Source organism: Pleurodeles waltl, chromosome 12 (genome assembly GCF_031143425.1).
Source record: "Pleurodeles waltl isolate 20211129_DDA chromosome 12, aPleWal1.hap1.20221129, whole genome shotgun sequence".
In the NCBI taxonomy this organism is placed as follows: domain Eukaryota; kingdom Metazoa; phylum Chordata; class Amphibia; order Caudata; family Salamandridae; genus Pleurodeles; species Pleurodeles waltl.
In genome coordinates this window covers 446658560-446679027 of record NC_090451.1, presented here as the reverse complement: position 1 = coordinate 446679027, position 20468 = coordinate 446658560, and positions in this window count along the sequence as shown.

Sequence of the window (20468 nt, the reverse complement as noted above, 5' to 3'; positions counted from 1 at the left end):
AGTCTTATAATTGAGAAATCCTAATTATATAAAGTACGTTCAGAAGTGGTCGCCGTGCTCACATTTTCTTTTGCCTCAAGCTGCATCTTGCTGATGTAGTACAAATAGGGCAAAATCGATCCAGTGATACTTGGATTTACTTGTGGGGGGGGGGCATGACTGGTCTGGTTCTTTGGGTGTATGGTGAGGTCTGCTTTTCAGAGGATTGGCCTCAGTCTGGAGTGGAAGAGTGAGAAATTAATTCAAGTATTCCATACATCACTTTTATAATTTTGCACTTGGCAAGCACCTTCTGGCTTGCAACGGAGCACAAGACTTTATATACACACTTAGTAGTAAGGCATGCACCACATACCAAAGTACGCAAACAGGCAGTGCTGAATAGGAGATGGTGGATGCTGGTGGGGACCACCATCGCTCAGTTTTGGGGACCAGAGACTTATCATCTAATGGTGTGTTTGGGGTATAACCCCCCTCCCCCTCCAAATTGGCTTTCTTGTTGGATATGGAGGCCAGGCCCAGAGTCTGTGTCATGTCATGTTTTCTGCACAGGAGAGAGAGAGAGAGAGCTGCTTGCAGAAATTCTTCCCCTTCTTGTTAAAATTGCATGATCCTAGACAAACAGATTCGTTCACAAAGACTCCATTTTCTTTATTGTTAAATATATGAGAGCACTTTTAAATACTTGAGTTCGGGATGTGCAATGTACACACACCTTTTATGTTGGATTTACTAGACTATAATGTTGCTCAATCTATAATAAGAATTAAGGCCACATTTAGGGTTTACATTACCACTGACACCTTTTGGTTCAGTAATGGCATTGCTGAGGGTGAGCCATTAATGTTTCCAAGTTCATGTTTAAAAAGTCAAATAAATGTCTGTCTTTGCGGTGATTTATTCTGACGTACTAAGGTGTGGTGCTTTCGCATGACAAAAAACACCCTTTTTTGAATTTTTGTTGCATCATGCTACACTTTTTAATGGCTTGCCTCATGCATCGAATCTTAGAGCCAAGGTAGACCTATGGCTTTCCTCACCCTAATAATTTGGCTGGGCGTCCTTCTATATTTGCAATTCAGGTTTATAACAGGTGCCCGTTAGTCACTTACTAAAATGATTTGTAAAAGGTGAGAATGTTAACATGGAGTCCTGCCTACTTACACCGACATTACATCTGTACCATCAAGGCTTCTTGTAGCAGAGAAGAAGGGCATGTGTAGTGAAAATATATTTAGGTGCTTCCAAGTCTACCAGGCCCAGGTGGGGCATGCAGGGGAATAGTTTCAGGCGTGAGTTTGGGGTGTGACATCCCCAAATGTATTCTTGGCTTGGAAGTTGGGTCTGGGGGGGGCTACGTTTGGTCTGCTAAGTCTGTGTAGGTTTTTCTAGTGTGCTCATTTTCCTTAAAGCTTAATGATAAAGTACAATAGACCAGACATTAGGAGGCATCAGTTTCATGAAATATTATTTTTCAGCTCAACCGTACCGCCTCACTGAGAACTTTCTTTTTTTTAATTATGAATGTATACCACCTAGAATAGTACACCTCTGGATAAATGAAAACAACAATAGCACGTATTTCTATCTGACCTTACCTAAATCAAATATAAATCTTCACATAACCTCCTCAGGCCATGTAATAGAAGGGCGATGTAATAAGCAACCTCTTGCCAGACTTGATCTGTAGTATTTACTATCCTTTGCTTATCTGCTTATAAATCCAAATACTCTTCATTATGTCCCGCGGTATAGCTTTAGAAGGATATTCTAGTGTATTGTGATAAATAGATGTCTCATCACACACAAGTGTGCCTACAAAATATTATAGGGTAGTATACTCTTATAACAGCACCCAATCTTAATGATAGGCCTGATCTATAGTAAAGAGTAATTGGTTCAACTTTTAGAAACCATATACAGGACCAAGTAAGAACAGATTACTGCATTATTGAAGCTGTTACAACTTTCCAGAGCCCTTTAACAGAAAATATCGAATTTATTGCTTCTTAAACTCGATTGAAAGACATTGGAATTAACTGTATTGGACCTTCCAACACCACCACCGTTTCTGTTTTCGAAACAACATAATTTATGAAGAGAAATCCGAGCTTTTGTGAAAGTCAAATAACAAGCAAACGGCCTGACAGCAAAAGTCATTGGCCACATCGTTTCACGTATCCATTAATTTCGAAAAGGATTAAATAATTCAGACGTTTTAATAATCCATATAACAGTGATCAAATATGAGACGGGGAAAGGATAATCCCCCAAACATCACTTTCATTAACATTTATATTGTCTCACAAGCTGTAAACAATAAGGATACAAGGATGCTGTGAATACATCAAGCTAATGTCAATAATGGTACATTAAAACCATGTTTTATTGCTGACATAATTGTAATCTCTTTTCATATTTCAATTATGCTGCAATGCTACTTTGCATTATTCTTCCTAGATTCACCAGAGGTCAAACAATAATAAAGTCACCAGCCAGGCTGTAGAAATTTCATATTTCTAAGATGATTATTGATACAATTAGAAAGCTATTTCATGTGGAAAGCAATTTGACAGGATATAAAGAAAGATTTTCCAGCAACATAATGTACTTGTGTTTTATATAGTCGCCTGATTATTTCTTGTAAAAGTACCACAATTACATTTACTTTACTATTCATGCATTTACATTTTTACGATCATTAGTATATAAAGTTGTTTTCTTTTTCTTTCTGGCAACAATAATAAAAGAGAAAAGCAGCACCATAACCGCACACGAATGTGATTCTATGTGAAATATTGCACATTAAAATGCAGTGGGATTTGCCTCGAAGTATTTGCATGAATGTTTAAGACTCGAATTTGTTTCTTGTTTTGCAATTGAGAATTAAGTTAGACAAGCATTAGTGTGAAATAACTTTCAGAAAGTTGTAAATACCACAGAAGTATCCCATAAGGCACCCTAAAGACGGCTGCTTTGTATGTATATTTCATAGAGCTGCCATTCTTTTTACTGTGCGACTGGGGAAGAAAATAACGTTCCATTCAAATCCTTCCATTCACACACTTCAATCTGAAATACAAACTAACAACTAATTGCAATTCTCAATGGGCACATTCATATCATCGCTTCATTATTACAGTTTTAAATGCATTGAAAAGGCATCAATAAGAGCCAGTGGAGCCATAATTTGACGCTTATGCATCTGTAAATCTATGTTGTACTACACAATAGGCCAACGCAAAAAACGAGCACATTTCCCATTTCGCAATAATGTAATTGTTTTGGTTTCTGCTACAGTTTCGGAAATTATTATTTTTTTTGTTTTTCCATTGCCTACTTTTTTTTGTTTTCTAAAATAAATTCCCAAAGGGGGATGATCCTAATCTGAAGAGTGTTTCCCCCTGCGCGTCGGGCCTTTCATTCATTTCTCTGATTGGGTATGTCCCATGCAGGTAAAAGCTGGAACTACCACTCTACTCTATATAAGGTATAGAGAGTACCACTGTGACCTGGAGCGCCCAGTGGCAGATGGTTTGTCAGGTCAGTGGAGACATCGGAGCCGGGTCTGTCACCAGAAATGCTTCAGTCCCCTATGTATAGTTGGAATGGGAAAACAAGTTTAGTGGGTGGGTGACCCACATCACACAAATTCAAAATGACAATCCCTGTATTTTATTTCTCAGTGTTTTTAATATGAGGATAATTCCTTAAAATACATTAATCTGATATCTATTTCAGAGATGAAAATGCAATGAGTCCGTGGTGTAATGAGACTTGAGGTGGGCTTCTGCAAAGTACATGTAGGGGGCCCCCCGCTGGACTTCTTTTGGAGCTCTCAGGCCTGGGTACTGTGCTGAGGGGGCCCCTGGAGCTTGGGCACCTCCTGCACTGCAGTGCTGCTAGGGCAATTGTTACGCCTGTGCATTAAGTGTTGAATAACCTCGCTTCCTCAACCCAGGCCTTTTGAATTTGAGATCAGCAGCGTATCTTGTGCATTTGAAAAGAACACTTTTAAGAGGTCTAACAGGAAATATTGAACCTTTGTTTTCAAGTGTTTTTTTTTTTCCTACAGGTTTTAAATCTCACACTTGCCCACAAACAAGCTGCTGGGGTACCTCACAAGGCTATTCCATCCGTCCCTTCCAAACACAGATACACCTACTGTTCTAAAAGCTTTAATTAAGGTTTGATTGAAATCGGTGTCCTAAAATATATAATGTACCTCATCCTCAGCACTGCATATAACTGTACTTGTGGACATTAAGGTAATATTATGGCTCTCTAGATAGTTCATAAATGTTATAGGAAGTATGGACTGACAAGGTAGAATGCTCACAGTGAAGTCACGGACTGGTGATGCAACCATACTTTGACAACTGTTAAGAGTGTCACAAAATAATGTTCCATCAGAGAACTAGGGTATGACTCTCATTGGTCATTATTATGTTACACAATATTTGTAAAATGGCAAATGTATTAGGACAATGTGTATTTAAAGCATGCTGTGTTAGATCATACTCTCAGGAGAAAGTTTATGACTTACAGTTGCTATCAGAAGCATGCCTGTTGTATTAATCAAGGTTTAAGTGCTTTGACATCAAGATAATTGCCATTCATGTTTGTCATGCCCTTTCTATTCCTTCTGGGGTGAATTAGGTTAGTGGTGTTCAATTATCTCATGATAATGCCACCTCATACATTCAGTGAGTTTTTAATAATGTTAGAATCATATATTTCGTTTAGTGGTATTAAGTAAATACATTTTAGCAAAGTGCATTGAAATAATAACCTTATACATCATTTAGGGCCTGATTTAGATCTTGGCAGAGGGGTTACTCCTTTGCAAAGGTGACAAATATTACGTCCACCAAAATCGAAATACCATAGAAACCAATTATATATAGATTTTGGCAGATAGGATATCCATTACCGCTGCAATGGAGTGACCCATCCGCCAAGATCTAAATCAGGCCCTTAATGTTATATGAATACTTCTTCATGGAGATTATCATTGAGGTAACTTTTCAGAATCTTTTTTAACTAAAATTGGTCAAGATATGTTAGCTGGATTGAGTTAATCCCCCTTGAAGAATGTGACTAATTTCACCTTGTGCTGTTCACTGGGTTGGTAAACTTGGTAAAATGTGCATGGCATTTGAAGGCCAATTTACAGTAGGTTTTGAGAATTTTTCCTTTAATAGTGTTTGCAATATGTGTGGTATCTATGGCTTTGTAAAGCACAGTTGCCTCTACATATTCAAAAACCGCATGGATGGATCTGGGGTGGAGTGGAGTAGGGTGGAGTGGTAAATAGGGCATTTGGCCAGTGAAATTACTCATTTCCCAATGACCCAATAAGTCTCCTCACTACTGCTTCTTATTTTCTTTCTCTTTTTGTCTTGTCATAGTTCTAAACCTAGACTTTCTTCTCTCTTTCACACTGTCAGCTCCATTTGCTTATGTTTCTATCCTTATGCATCCCTTATTTTCACTTCTCCCGCTCATGTCTGTTTCATTTTCCTTTTCCATTACTGATCTCTCCTGTAGCCTTTTTCTCTTCCTACTATTTCATCATAGTCCCTCTTTCCTAGATTACTTTACTATTTTCCTCATTGCTCCACATTTATTTTCTTTCTCTTCCATGATTTAAGCTTTCTTAACAATTTACCTTTATTCTTTTACCTCTTTATTCTCTGTTTTAGCATCGATTTTGCACCCTTTTCTTTGTCTCAACCTAATTATTATTATTTTTTATTTCCCATCGTTTTATGTCTAATCCCTTATTCCCCTGTCCTGCGGACCCTCCACTCCAAACCCACTTCTCTATTCTATGTCCTATCTTTATCCCCCAACTCCCATTGCTGTTTCTTATCCTCTCTCCTTGTCCAACACTTTTCACACCTCCCCCCGGCCAACTTCTTTTTAACTCTTATCTGTTTCTTTCTCATAATGTTACATGATTTCTCTTCCATCTGGTTTTTATACTCTTTTTCTCACACCTCATATCCCTCTAAAATTTCTGTTCACTCCTTCAACTCAGATCCCTATCCATTAATTTATTTCCCAAAACCTCTTTCTCATTTCATTGTTCTCCTTTTACTCTCCCTCTTTTTTCTTCCATGTTCTCTTCTCCTACTCTACTGTCATTCCATCATATCAGCCTCTAACTGTCTTTAATTTGATCCCTCTCTTTACTCAAATGTCCCTCCCTCCTTTGTACTTTATTGATATTTCTTATTCTATCATTCTTTTTCCCTCAGCCATTAACTCTCTTATTATCTTCTTTCTCCCATTTCCCAATCCTCTTTTCAATTGGATCAATGACGCAATATTGTTGTAAAACTCATTTAAAAAATATAAAATAGAGTTTAAGTAGTAAATGTTAAAGTTAAGTGTTTTATAATATAATTTTATTATAATTTAAAATAAATATATTTCATCAATATTAAATACTATACATATATATTTATGTATATAGTGTGGCATAATTATCCCATGTGCATTGTCCTCAAGATGAAGGTGCACTCCACGTCGTTCAAAACTTTTTATGTTAAAAAAAAAAAACACACATCCAGTGAGTAGCCTTCAAATCTTTGCATAAAGCGTTGCGAATGCAGTCCTTCCTTGATCACAGGCTGTAATATATATTTATATATATATATATATATACATATATATATATATATATATATATATATATATATACACAGATAGATAGGTAGAAAGATTGATAGATAGATAGATAGATAGATAGATAGATAGATAGATAGATAGATAGATAGATAGATAGATAGATATAGATAAAGATATATACACTCTAAGCAGTGCAACAGTAGGGAAAGTGTCAACAAAATGCAAAGAAGTTAATTTTACTATTCCTACTGCGTTCTAAACAAAAGTAGGGAAATTACTTTGCTTCAAACACATTACATACATAAGTAATACCATGAATGTAAAAATAATTACACTCTCAATCAGATTATTAATTAACATCTATTCATCTATAGATACAAATGAAGGTTACAGGGACGTTACAGTTTTAACATGCACAAAACCATAGTAATTCAACAGTTACAGTTATACTTATCTCCAGAAACTTTAGCTTGTGCCACCTCAATGCACAGATTTCTCATCAATAATTTTATTGCAAATATTGCAGTGATATTATCAATGATGTCATATAAGATGCCATGACTAATCTAATATGAAGGGTAATTAGCAGTGCATGTGAGGGCCGAGTTATTGTTACTTTAGGGCATGAGTTATAGTTACTCGAGATAACTCTAACTAGAAATACTGAATTTTTATGCTTTTGTGTGTGTAAAATCTGAACCTATAATGTTCCTCTAACCTTTGTTTTTCTCAGTGACTTTCTAAGGTTTTTTAATGTTAAGTAATATTCAATTAATTCACATTAATCTAACCCCTGCCACACACTGCCAGGCCCTGCAGCCAACCCCCCAGACACCCAACTCTGCACCACGCATGGCCTTTGATCGTAGGGGTTGGTTGAAGGACCAGGACTGAGGCCAGCCCCAGTGGCTAGCCCCCCATAGACACCCAACCATGCCATGCATGGCCTTAAGCCATGCACGGCCAGAGTTGCACCCAATCTCCCACAGACACCCAAACCCCTCAGACACGAAACCACACACCACATATGGCCATGGCCATGCACATCAGGAGTCGATCGCAGGGCCTGGTCTACGGCCAAGGACTGCAGCCAACACTTTTAGTCACCAAAACCCCCCTGTGCTCACCCGAAGGCTGAAAATGCTTGACAGAGGGCAGGAAAAGAAATTAAACAACTGCTCCCAACGAGCAAGGGCAGATCCTCTCCTTCCTATTTGTTGGGCCTGCCACGTGGAGGTGGTGTTTCTGAAGGCTAAATAGAGCCCAGGAGGGGGACCACATGTCCCCCTTCCTATTCAACATCGTCCATTGTGAGGGGGCCACGTGCAGTCCCTTCCCCATCAATAACAGTAGGTTTTGCCCCAGGACCTGGCCCACCAGGGGACAAGTTTACAGAAGTGCAGGAGACCGCAGTCGTTTTTTTCACATTTTTGCCAGGATCCATAGATCCTCCACAGTTTTGTGGCAACGTTTAAAAAAAAATGCTTTTTGGCCCATGGGGAGTCCCAGGGGGACCCCATCAACAGGCCATGGGGATCAGGCTATTCCCACCATGCCCCATTTTCTTTTTTTGGGGGGGTCATGGCTGAATCTGAGTTTCAAAATGGCTGCCAAAACTTCCTGAATGAAGTGTTGGCAGACAATCAAATCCCATCATGAGATCTGCTGGTCTGCAGAGGATGCCCATCCCCAGATATACAATTTTGTTTTTTCAGTAATTACTCAAAAACTACTGAACAGATTTGCATCAGTTCACAAAAACTCTCTTTCTGGACCAAGAAATAGCCCAAAAATTCTGCCAAAGTTGGTGTAATTTTGTTCAGCAATTTAGGGTTTAGTCAAGTTTCAACCCCCGCAGTGAAACCACATTGGATAAAAGATTTTTGGGACCTCCCCTGTTTCTCGGCCCCCTGCTTGACAACTCAGCACAACACTTTCAAGACAGCAGCAAAAGTGAGTGGCATACTAGTTTCGAAAATTTGGGGGATAATTCATCAAAAAGCACCAAAGTCATTGGGTAAACCAAAAATGCTCTTCTTATTGAAAAATAGGGCCTAATTTAGAATTTGACGGACTACTCCATCACAAATGTGACGGATATCCCGTCCACTGAATTACGATGTCCATGGGATATAATGGAACTGTAATACAGCGGACCGGGTATCCGTCATGATTGTGATGGAGCAACCCCATCCACCATATGTATTTTCACTTAAAAAAGCAAAGGTAACAGGGACCTTATAGTTAGGCTCACAGTTTAAACATACTAAACCCAAAAATTCACCTGTTATAGTTAGAGTTATCTCAAGGAACTATAACTTGTGCCCAAAGGTAACTATAACTAGCACCCCCGCCATGCACAGTTTTCCTGTCAAAGATTTTACTGCAAATATTTCATTGATATTAGCAATGATGTTATCAAAGATTCCATGAGTGGGGTAATTAGCGGCGTGTCAAAGAGAATTAGCAGTGCATGGTGAGGGAGTAAGTTATAGTTACCTTAGGGCACAAGTCATGTTTACTTGAGATAACTATAACAGATACATCATGCCCCCCTCTCCAACATTCTATTTCATCCCTGGGAGGGTAGTCCCCATGGCAGTTGGTCCACAACAGACCTTCTACCCTATTTAAATTCAACCCTGGAGAGGTGGTGATCCCCAGGGAGGCAGGGGAGCAAGTGCCCCCCTGCATTTAATACTGTCTATGGCACAAGGGAGGTGGCAGTCCCCAGGGCTATGGTGGGGGCTGGGCAGCCTCGCCCCACATTTCATTTTATGTGAGCCCTGAGGAGGTGGTGGTCCCCGGGGCACAGGCCCCCCTACCTCAAATACTACGTTTTGCCCTGGTGTGGTGGTGGTCCTGGGGGTGTGGGGTGGCGCGTGGCCCCTCTGCATTTAACTCTATGTTAGCCCCAGGGAGGTGATAGTCCCTAGGGCTCAGGGGGTCCATAGTACCCCACTACTTCAAATACTACATTTTGCCCTGGGGAGGTGGTGGTCCCCAGGGCGCCAGGTGGTCCCCCATAGTTTTACAAATCATAAGCCTGGGGAGGTAGCGGTCCATGAGCAATAATGAGTCCAGGAAGGGGGGCCCCATACACCCCCCCTTTATTTTTTTATATGTCCCTGGGACCTGGCCCACCAGGAGACTTTAACAAAAGAAGCACTGGTGACCGCATTTGTGTTTTTAACATTTTTACTGTAGATTTGTGCTGCCCCTGCAAATTTGTGGTAAAAAATACATGTTTTTGTTCTGCTCTGGCAGGGTCTCTCTGTGACCCCAGCACCAGTGCTAAGGGGTCAAGGTGACCCTAACCTGGCCCCTTTTCTTTTACTTTCACTGTTTGTTTTTATGGGACTGAGCTGAAGACGAGTTTCAAGATGACTGCCAACACTTCCTGTTTGAAGTGTTGGCAGCCAATTTGAGCTGTGTAGTTCCCTGCATGAGCTCGTCATTAATCACAAAAAGTTGTCGACTTCAGATATGCAAATTCATTTTCCCTTAATATCTCAAAAGCTTCTGAATGGATTTACCCCAAATAACCAAAAGCACAATATATGCATCAAAAGCTAGCTTTCTGCAAAATTCCCTTCAGCGGTTCAGGCTGTAGTCATGTTCAAAACTCCTGTGGGAATTAAAATGGGAAATGCATGTTTTTCTACATCACCCCCTTTTTTCTCGAACCCCAAATCACCCAAAACCTTCTATGCACAACAAGGCACTTTTTTAAAAACAGTTCTTCAAATGCTGCTAAAGATATTGACAAGTCAAATAATGTGTTTTCTATGGAAACATGGTCCTAACTATAACTACGTACTTATGACCACCAGTAGGTGATATGTGTGCCTGTGTCTGTGTGTATGTGTGTGTGTGAGTGTGTGTGTGTGTGTGTGTGTGTATGTATTTATTTATATAAATATGAATGAAACATTATTCATTTTACATTATTGCTATTCACTAACATAACTAATTATCAATAAAAAAATAATTGTCATTTAATTCTAAATTTCTTTCCCACCCTAAACACTTAGAAACACAACAGCTGTCATCTAAACTATACCATTAATAAGAAGTATTCCATAATTTAGATATTTTTACAATCAACTGAATATTTAATAAAGTAACAATGTAGTAATTGTTAATTAATTAATACTTAGCTTACTTCCCAGACAAGAACCCTACAAACCTAGCAGCTGCCAACTAAAATAGAATCAAAATAATTAAGTAGTTCATAATTTAAATATTTAAAATTCAATTAAATTATTGAACTACAAATGATTAATAGTCTGATCATTATCAAATAAATCCCTTCCCATGTTGTACCCCAGTATCATAGCACAAAATCACAACTAAAATATAAATAAAATAAATAAGTATAGTGTAAATTGAATAATCAATTAAATAATTAATAACAACGAATTGTTAATACATTTTTAATAACTTTGCTTCCCATCCTACCCAACAGAAAACCCAACACCCTGCTACGATACTACAGCTTGTTATAAAAAAAAATATATATTAAAAATTCTAAATCAATTGAAATTGCAAGGTATATATTTTTTAAAATAACGCTTACATAACAACACATAAAATGAATATATCAAGTAAAACACATTCAAATAATTAGAAAACTATATTTTTACTGATATACTACTGGAAACAATATGAAACACTTTTGGCCTCATTACGAGTTGGTGGAGGGGATTGCTCTATTGCAAACATGACGGATATCCACTCCACTATATGACAAGTTCCATGGGATATAATGTAACCTGTAATACGGTGGATGGGATATCTGTCACAGTTGTGATGGAGTAATCCCCTCGGACAAACACATAATGAGGCCCTTTGATATTACTTACCTAAAAAATTATATTTTTTTAAACAACATTTGTGAATTACAATAGTTGTGTATCATGAATACTTATTTTCTGACATTTCTGCCTACTTATATTTTTAATCCAGTATTTTGTACAAATATCCTTTCAATCTTCTCTCAGCAGACCTCTCCATAATTCTCCCCATTGATTATTCTTTAGATTCACTGTACTCCACTTCTTATGTTTCCTTCTTCCCATTCTCGCTGTATTTTGCCCATTTCTCAGCTACTAATTCTTTCACTTGTTTCGTATTTTTCCTTAACCGGCTCCCCTTGTCATAGATAAACTTTTAAATCCTCCTTCATTTCTTCACCCATTAAACACTTGCCTTACTTTTCTCTCCATCTCCTTAAGCCAACCTCTCCACTTTACATTTCTCTTTGCACATACCATCTCCTTCTCTCGTATTCTTCTACTTTTAAATTTTTGTCATGCTTTCCAAATTTTTCTTTGCTTCTAACCTGTCTTCTATCATTACAATGGCCCATGGCATAGCCCTGTGTCTTCTGTTTGATATCTAATTTTATGAGGTTCATTGTTGTCGTAACAAGCCACACTGCAAAGCAAGCCCAGAAACTGCTAATCTTAATGTAAACCCATAGTGACACATTACACAGTAGACATACACATAAAGCCTGTATGTTAAAAGCCCAGAATTTATCATTCTGTTGTACAATACTTCAAAAGTCTGTTTGATGCATATCTTTCTGGAAAGCTCTGTGCCAAACAATAGAAGCAAAATATTATCACTCCTTGTAAAAATCTTATAAGAGTAAGTCACACATCAGCTACAAAATTATGTGGAATGAAAACATGAAAACACTTCTACATGATAAATGGCAAGCATATATACCACTCAAACAGCAGGCATCAAAACAGCATTCCAATACTTACCAGACAGGATAGCCTTTCACATATTTCTGGGTCTCTTTTTCTGTGTTTGTTTATCCATTTCAACAATATCTCGTGGTTTTTTTTTCAGGAAATGTCAGCATTAGGTATGTCCATCAAGTCTTTCTACTGATCCTTTCTCTTTACTAATCTTTTTCCTTGGTCTACATATCTAAACAATTGGGGGGCTGATTCAAAAGTCAAACACACTTTTGTTTACAACTTTTTGGTGCTTATGAACTACGAGTTAATATTAAGTTTATGACTGCAGAGATTCCCCAGTCTTGGCAGAGAACTCTGAACATAAAAAGATAGCTCATTATGTGTGGAGTTATCCAACCCTACTGAGGAACACCAACAGTCATTAACTTACAAACAAATCTTAAACATATGCAAGAGTGTAAGTTTACCTTTGCGAATCAGACCCAGGGGCTTTTAGTCATAATTTTTGCCACAGCACTAGTATCAACAAAGCAGTACACACTGGTTACATCACCATGGATGTTTTAGAAGAGTTGATGGCAACTCGTTTCTTGGAGCTTACAGGGCACTGATCACCTCCACTGTGGTTAAAGTTTGGAAACACAATCACTGTAAAATTTGAGGTGAATCATTTTAATTCTATACTTTTCTTGACATGTATGATATTGAACACATAACTACTGATATTGAATTATCTGACCTTGTACTATCACTCACAATTCTCACCTGCTAATTTAACAACAGCTCACTTTGCATTTTTATGGACATGGATATGGCCTACTATGATTACTACCAAATTGATAATCACCTAATTCAGAAGAAAATTCATTTGGTGTAACTATGGTCTCATTTCATTTGTTTGCAGCCTCAGAGCAAGCCAGATGAGTCAAAACATGTTGGCTGCATTGATATTTTGTTTTCAACTACTCATCAAGACAATACAAATACTTTTCACTAAGAAAACTATGACTCATATTTATAGGAAAATGATGGAGCGTGATGTTGCGCCAAAATTGGCAGGGTCGCGTTCCGCCATTTTCACAATGCAGGGATGCACCATATTTAAATGAATACGATGCAACCCTGTGTTGTCCCCTGCGCTGGTGCTAAATTTAGCTGCCAGTGCCAACGCAGACATCCCTGCACCATCGTGCAAGGATGTCTGCGTTGAGGGGTGTGATTGTTTATGTGAGAGAAGGTGTCCCTTCCTGCACATAAGCAATCACTAATGGCGATTTAGCACTTCTATGTGTGCTGCAGAATGCTTCTGCACTGTAATGATAAACACACTGTATCACAGAACATAATCTTATCATGTGAGAAAATTGTACCTAGCTCCCTAGATTAAAGCCACAGTACAGAGACTCACTGGCAGGTGTATATGCCATTGCTTTAAGTAGTATTTTTATACTGGAGCTCAGCCAGGAAAGCAAGGGAGAGGAGAAGTCTGCCAGAAAGTACACTGTTCACTCAACAAGAGAAAACCAGGGGAGCACAGAGTTCTGAAGTCTTTCCACTCAGGTAGGAATACAGTGGCATTACAATTTGATAAAGACAAAACAAGAAGGAGGAAAGCAAAAGTAGGGACAAACTCTGAAGCTGGGTGAAGAGTAGACCAACCATTCAGCAATACACTGGCATTATTGTAAGGCTGAATTTTGTCTACTTTTCCTACCTGACCACAAAGTACATCTGTATTTGCATTGCCACTACCACAAAGAACCTGAAAGTGATCATGGTTCCTGTCTCCCTGCTCTGAATCGAGTCCTTGCGACCACCCTGTGTGTCACAGTTTCTATTTTGTTCAGCCTCTAAGACCTGTGTCTCTCAGAGACAATGTAAATTACTTTTGCCTTGTACAGTGCTAAAGTGAATTTCCTGAGAAATCAGGCAACAAATATAAATGGTGTCAATAAGTTCATCAATATGATGGGTATCCTATGGAGTACCTCAATGCACTGCACTATTGATTGCATTGTTTGTCCTATATATTATCCACCTAGCCCAGCTCCTTAAAGAGTATGGGGTACAGTTTGAATTGCAAGCTGACAGTATTCAGATATACAAATGAATTGATGAAATAGGCTAATATAAAATCTCAAATTGCCTCAGTGAATTTTATCACTACATGTTAAAAAGGTGTCCTCTATTTGAGTGGATCAGAACTTGTTTATACCAAACTTGCACCTCACAAGTGAGGTTGTGCGTCTTTTCTTCTTCGGTCAGGTAGACAATGCGTCATTTTTCTCTCCTGCAAGAGAGCAATGCCTCGATTTCTGGACGGGGCACCTCAAATCCGTGCAGGCTTACGTTGTTTTTTGACGTCCAGTGATGATGCGTGAGAAATCTGCATGGTCTACAAAAACTGTGCTATGTGGGGTTTGCGCTGTTTCCCTAGCTGCAATGCAGGTAGAGTGTTCAGTTTTGCCGCAAAGCGAGTGGCGCGTTGTTTTTCAGCCAGGTTGCAGGTGGTGCGTCAAAATATTCCCTGCACGGTATTCTGTGCGTGGATTTCAGTCCTTGTTCTGCCAACTTCACCTCTCAAAGGCCCATGGACTGGATGGGGCACCACTTGGCAGGGAAAGAGTCTCATCAGAGAGTCCACATGCTGGCAGAGGAAGTCTTTGATGGCCCTGAGACTTTGAAACAGGATGAAAGCTCAATCCAAGCCCTAGGACATTCTTCACATGCCGCAATATACCACAAAGTCCAGTCTTTGTCCTCTCCCAGGCAGAAGCAGCAACTGTAGGCCAACCCAGCAAAGCACAGTCATACGCAAAGGGGCGGCCCTCCTCCTCCAGCTCTTCAGCTCTTCTCCTTGGCAAAGGTTTCTCTTGATTCCAGAAGTAATCTAAAAAACTGGGGTTTTGGGTCCACTACTTATACCCCTTTCTGCCTCTGAAGTAGGTAAACTTGCACAGAAAGTCTCTGTTGTTCACAAGATCCTGCCTTGCCCAGGCCTGGCTCCAGACTCATACCAGGGGTTGGAGGCTGCATTGTGTGAGGGCAGGCAGAGCCCATTCTGGTGTAAGTGACCACTCCTCCCTCCACACTAGCTCAGATGGCCCATCAGGATATGCAGGCTACAATTCCAGCTCCCTTTGTGCCACGGTCTAGAGGGGATTCACAAACAGCCCAACTGTCAGTCTGACCCAGACAGGGAAAACACAAGCAGGCAGAGTCACAGAATGGTTTAAGCAGGAAAATGCCCACTTTCTAAAAGTGGCATTTTCAAATTGACAATTTAAAAACAAACTTTACCAAAAGATGCATTTTAAAATTGAGTTCAGAGACACCATACTCCATAATTCTATCTGCTCCCAAAGGGAAACTACACCTAAAAGTTATTTAAAGGCTGCCCCCATGTTAACCTATGAGAGAGATAGGCATTGCAATATTGAAAACTGAATTTGGCAGTATTTCACTGTTAGGACATGTAAAACACATCAGTACATACACTGCAACCTACCCAGAGGGCTACCCAGGGCCTCCCTTAGGGGTGCCTTACATGTATAAAAAGGGAAGGTTTGGACCTGGCAAATGGGTACACTTACCAGGTACAGTTCCCAATGCAAGACTGCACACACAGACACAGCAGTGGCAGGTCTGAGCCATGTTTACAGGGCTACGCAGGTAGGTGGCACAACCAGTGCTGTAGGCTCACTAGTAGCATTTGATTTACAGGTCCTGGCCACCTCTAGTGCACTTTACTACTAGTACTAGTAAATCAAATGTGGCAATCATGGAAAAGCTAATAACACATAACACATTTTACACAGGACGCACTTGCACTTTAGCACTGGTCATCAGTAGTAAAGTGCCCAGAGTACCAAAAACAGCAAAAACAGAATCCAGCACACAGTCAAAACATGGGAAGCAGAGGCAAGAAAGACAAGGGAGACCACGCCAAGGATGGCAGGTCTAACAACTACCTCTTGGCAAATGCACTTCAGCACCTCATCAAGAGTTTGGAGAGTAATATAAATGAACCTAAAATACACTACATGATGGGAGCAACACAATAAAGGCAAATTGTTAGCATCACTGGCAACACCTATTCACTCCAGCCATGGACCACGCTTGCAAACAAACTCACCCAATCAAGAAACGGTTACACCTTGAAGCTAATCTTTTTCAGCTACAAATAACGCATTGTACACTTAAGGCTTCTATTTTTCATTATTTTTTACATGCCTGAGGCAGAGCATATTTATGCACTGTAAGAGAACTACCCTGGTTGCAATGCTTGATACACAAAGACTTCCCACCATGACCTAATTACACACCTGCACCCTTCTCATCAAGGTAAGCCCACTGAATACCATACAACCCATCCCAAAAAAGGCTTTCCCTTTTCGGCAGGGATATGAAGCACTTTATCATATATTTATGAAAGTACAGTAGATGACCCGTGATGCGAATATGACGGTGGTTTGCTTGGGCAGGAAGAATAAGGGGGATTAAATATTTCATGTAAGAAAAGGAGCATGGAAAGTACTGCGTTGCTGCTGTTTATGTATTCCTTGTTCTGAAATGACGATGCTTGCATAGGAAGGAATATTTAAACATTCCTCTGGTGCCGCTCATCGAAGTTGTCAAAGATGAAGTTGCACAGCAGAATATTGGAGACTGTGCTGCTAACGAACATCAATATGAATGTTTTGAGACCGTCCATATTTTGATAAAAAGGGAATGGCGTTTCTTTTGTTTGCTATATTACTATGGCACATGAGAAGGGCTGTTAAACAACACAAAAAACTCTTGACTGAAGCAAAGGTATGATGAGCCATGAAGAATGATAGATTGAATAGCCTTTGTTTTGTATTGCTAGCAAAAATTTAGAGGTCTATTCGAAACATCCGATCTCAAATCCTAGAAAAATGAATCTCAAATTGTATGTGATTATGCTACGTGAAAAATCTTCCAAAATATAAAGCAAGCACTGTTGAAACAGAACACATAGGGGGTCATTACAACCCTGGCGGACGGTGTTAAAGTGGCAGTAATACCGCAAACAGGTCGGCGAAAAAAAAAAGGGAATTATGACCGTGGCGGAAACCGCCAACATAGACAGCCACTTTAACACTCCGACCGCCACGGCGGTACAGACAAGCAGCGCGGCGGTCACCGCCAACAGACAGGCAGAAGACAAAGTACCACCCCCAGTATTACAAATAGCCAATCCGCCACCTTTTCCGGGGCGGATTCACCGGGGATAAAAACACTGCGGAAACAGCTATTGCAATGGGAAAACGCTCACCTTAACACACTCCACGAGGAAGGAGGCCACCATGGAGCCGGAACTCCAAATACTCCCTGCGCTTGTCTTCCTGCTCCTCTACGAACATCAGCAACGGTGGCGCCTAAAACAACGGTGAGTACTGCACCTACGACATAGGAGAGGGGGGAGGCAAAAGTCACGGACACACACACGCAACACCCCCACCCCCACCCCGACCCTCACACACTACAACACACACACCAATGCATTTCCAAACATCACAGTAACAACCCACAACCCCCCCGGAAGAATGCAAAGACAAAAAGGAAGTCAGTACAACCATTGTAATGTATCAAAATACAGTAAGCTCATATATACATAAATATATACACATTCCAAATATATACATCACGATTAGTAGTGCAGGTATGCACATTTCAATGTCCGTGGACCACTGGGCCCAAAATGCATGGACGAGACCCACACACGATACCTGTCCTGAAACGGAGAGAACACTGCAGGGGCATCAGATCGAAATACAATAGGCACCTCAGGGGGAAGGGAAGGGGGGGCACCTCAGCCGGATGACAGCACCACGCCAGATCAACGACGGGGCTCCATGCCCATTGATGTATCCTGGGGATTGCAAAGCCACAGTCTCTCAAGTCTTTTCAGTGGGTGGTTTGCCCACTGCTTTATCCTGGGTAGTGCAAAGCCACAGTCTCTCAAGTCTTTTCAGTGGGTGGTTTGCCCACTGCTTTATCCTGAGGAGTGCAAAGCCACAGTCTCTCAAGTCTTTTCAGTGGGTGGGTTGCCCACTTTACCATCCTGGGGAGTGCAAAGCCACAGTCTCTCAAGTCTTTTCAGTGGGTGGTTTACCCACTTTACCATCCTGGGGAGTGCAAAGCCACAGTCTCTCAAGTGGATAACAGTCTCCACTGGTTCTGGAGGGGGACTGGTGCCCAGAGTGCAACACGCTCCCCGTGACGGTCCCAGTTCCGTCACTGCCCCTTCGACTCATGGGCAAACGATGCTTGAGTTGGCGGTGCTTGCCCTGTTCAGCGGTGCTTGCCCTGTTCAGCGGTGCTGTCCATGGCGGTCTTTGCCCTGTTCAGCGGTGCTTGCCCTGTTCAGCGGTGCTTGCCATGGCGGTCTTTGCCCTGTTCAGCGGTGCTGTTCATGGCGGTCTTTGATCTGTTCAGCGGTGCTTGCCCTGTTCAGCGGTGCTTGCCATGGTGGTCTTTGCCCTGTTCGGCGGTGCTGTCCATGGCGGTCTTTGCCCTGTTCAGCGGTGCTTGCCCTGTTCAGCGGTGCTTCCCATGGCGGTCTTTGGCCTGTTCAGTGATGCTTGCCCTGTTTAGCGGTGCTTTCCATGGCGGTCTTTGCCCTGTACAGCGGTGCTTGCCCTGTTCAGCGATGCTTTCCATGGCGGTCTTTGCCCTGTTCAGCGTTGCTTGCCCTGTTCAGCGGTGCTTGACTTTGCTGTCTCTGACCTGTGCAGCGGTGTGTGCCATGGCGGTCCCTCATTGCCCAGCGGGGCTGTGGCTGCTGGGGCCCTCCTGGGCACTGACTCTGGCAGTGGTCTCCTGACCAGTGACAATTGTGCTGCCCTCCTGGGCACTGACTGCGGCGGTGGTCTCCTGACCAGTGACGATTGTGCTGCCCTCCTGGGCACTGACTCCGGCGGTGGTCTCCGGACCAGTGACGATTGTGCTGCCCTCCTGGGCACTGACTCTGGAGGTGGTCTCCAGACCAGTGACGATGGGGCTGGCGGTGGCGTCTTGGGCAGCGGGGAGGATGACGGCCTTCTCCGCCGTGCTGCTCTTCCCAGACTTTGGAGACTTCTTCTGCCCCTTCACCACCTTGGGAGGAGTCACAGCTGACTCGACACTCCCCCCAGGACCCTTGTGGGCGGCTTTGCCGGCAGAAGTCTTCCCCCTCTCCCGTCGGGCACTGTCCAACTTCTGGTGCTTCACAGGGGGTGGACTGGCAGTGCTTTGGCTCCGTGTCACACTGGCTGCCCTGGTGCCCGGTGCAATCCACATACCTCTAACACGCACCACTGGTACCGTAATCTTTTTGGCTGAGGTGCTACTACGGGACCTATGAATTGGAGGGGGGGGTGATGGGACAGAGGTCAAGGTTGCTCAGGAAAAGTTTCTGACGAACACTGGGACAGGTAGCTGGAGGGGGTCTGGGAGTGGAGGAAGAGGAGGTGGTTGTATGAGGTGTAACTTTTGATGCTTTGGGTGCAGGTGCATGTTCTGGAGGCTGTCGTGAGGTGGATGGATGTTGGGTGTGTGTGTGCCCGCGTTTGTGTACTTTGGGAGGGGGCGTCACAGACACACTGGGAGAGGGCACAGGGGACGTGTAAATGGTAGTGGGGGTGGTGAGTGCAGGTGAGCGGGGTGTGGTGCTGGGTGTTCTGGTGCGAGTCCTAGTGGCTGTAGTGTTAGTGCATGCAGGTGAGAGTGTAGACGACACTTGGAGGGAGGAGGGAGATGACGAGGAGGGGGACACAGTGGAGGCAGTAGATGTTGTTGTGTCTGTATGTGGGTGATGCTTGTGTGAGTGCCTGTGGGATGTGTGGTGCCTATGTTTGCCTGAGCTGTCCTTGTGTGTTGACGTGAGTGCAGGCTGGTCTGATGGTGTGCTTGGGATAGGCAGAGGTACAGGGGATTGGGCCTGGGTGGAGGAAGTTGGAGGGGGGAGGCTAGACACAGGGACAATGGCTGCCATCAGTGCTGAGGCCAGAGATTGCAGGGTTCGATGATGGGCAGCCTGACCAGAATGAATGCCCTCCAGGAATGCATTAGTGTGTTGCAACTGAGGGTTGCAGGGGTGACAGGGGCAGG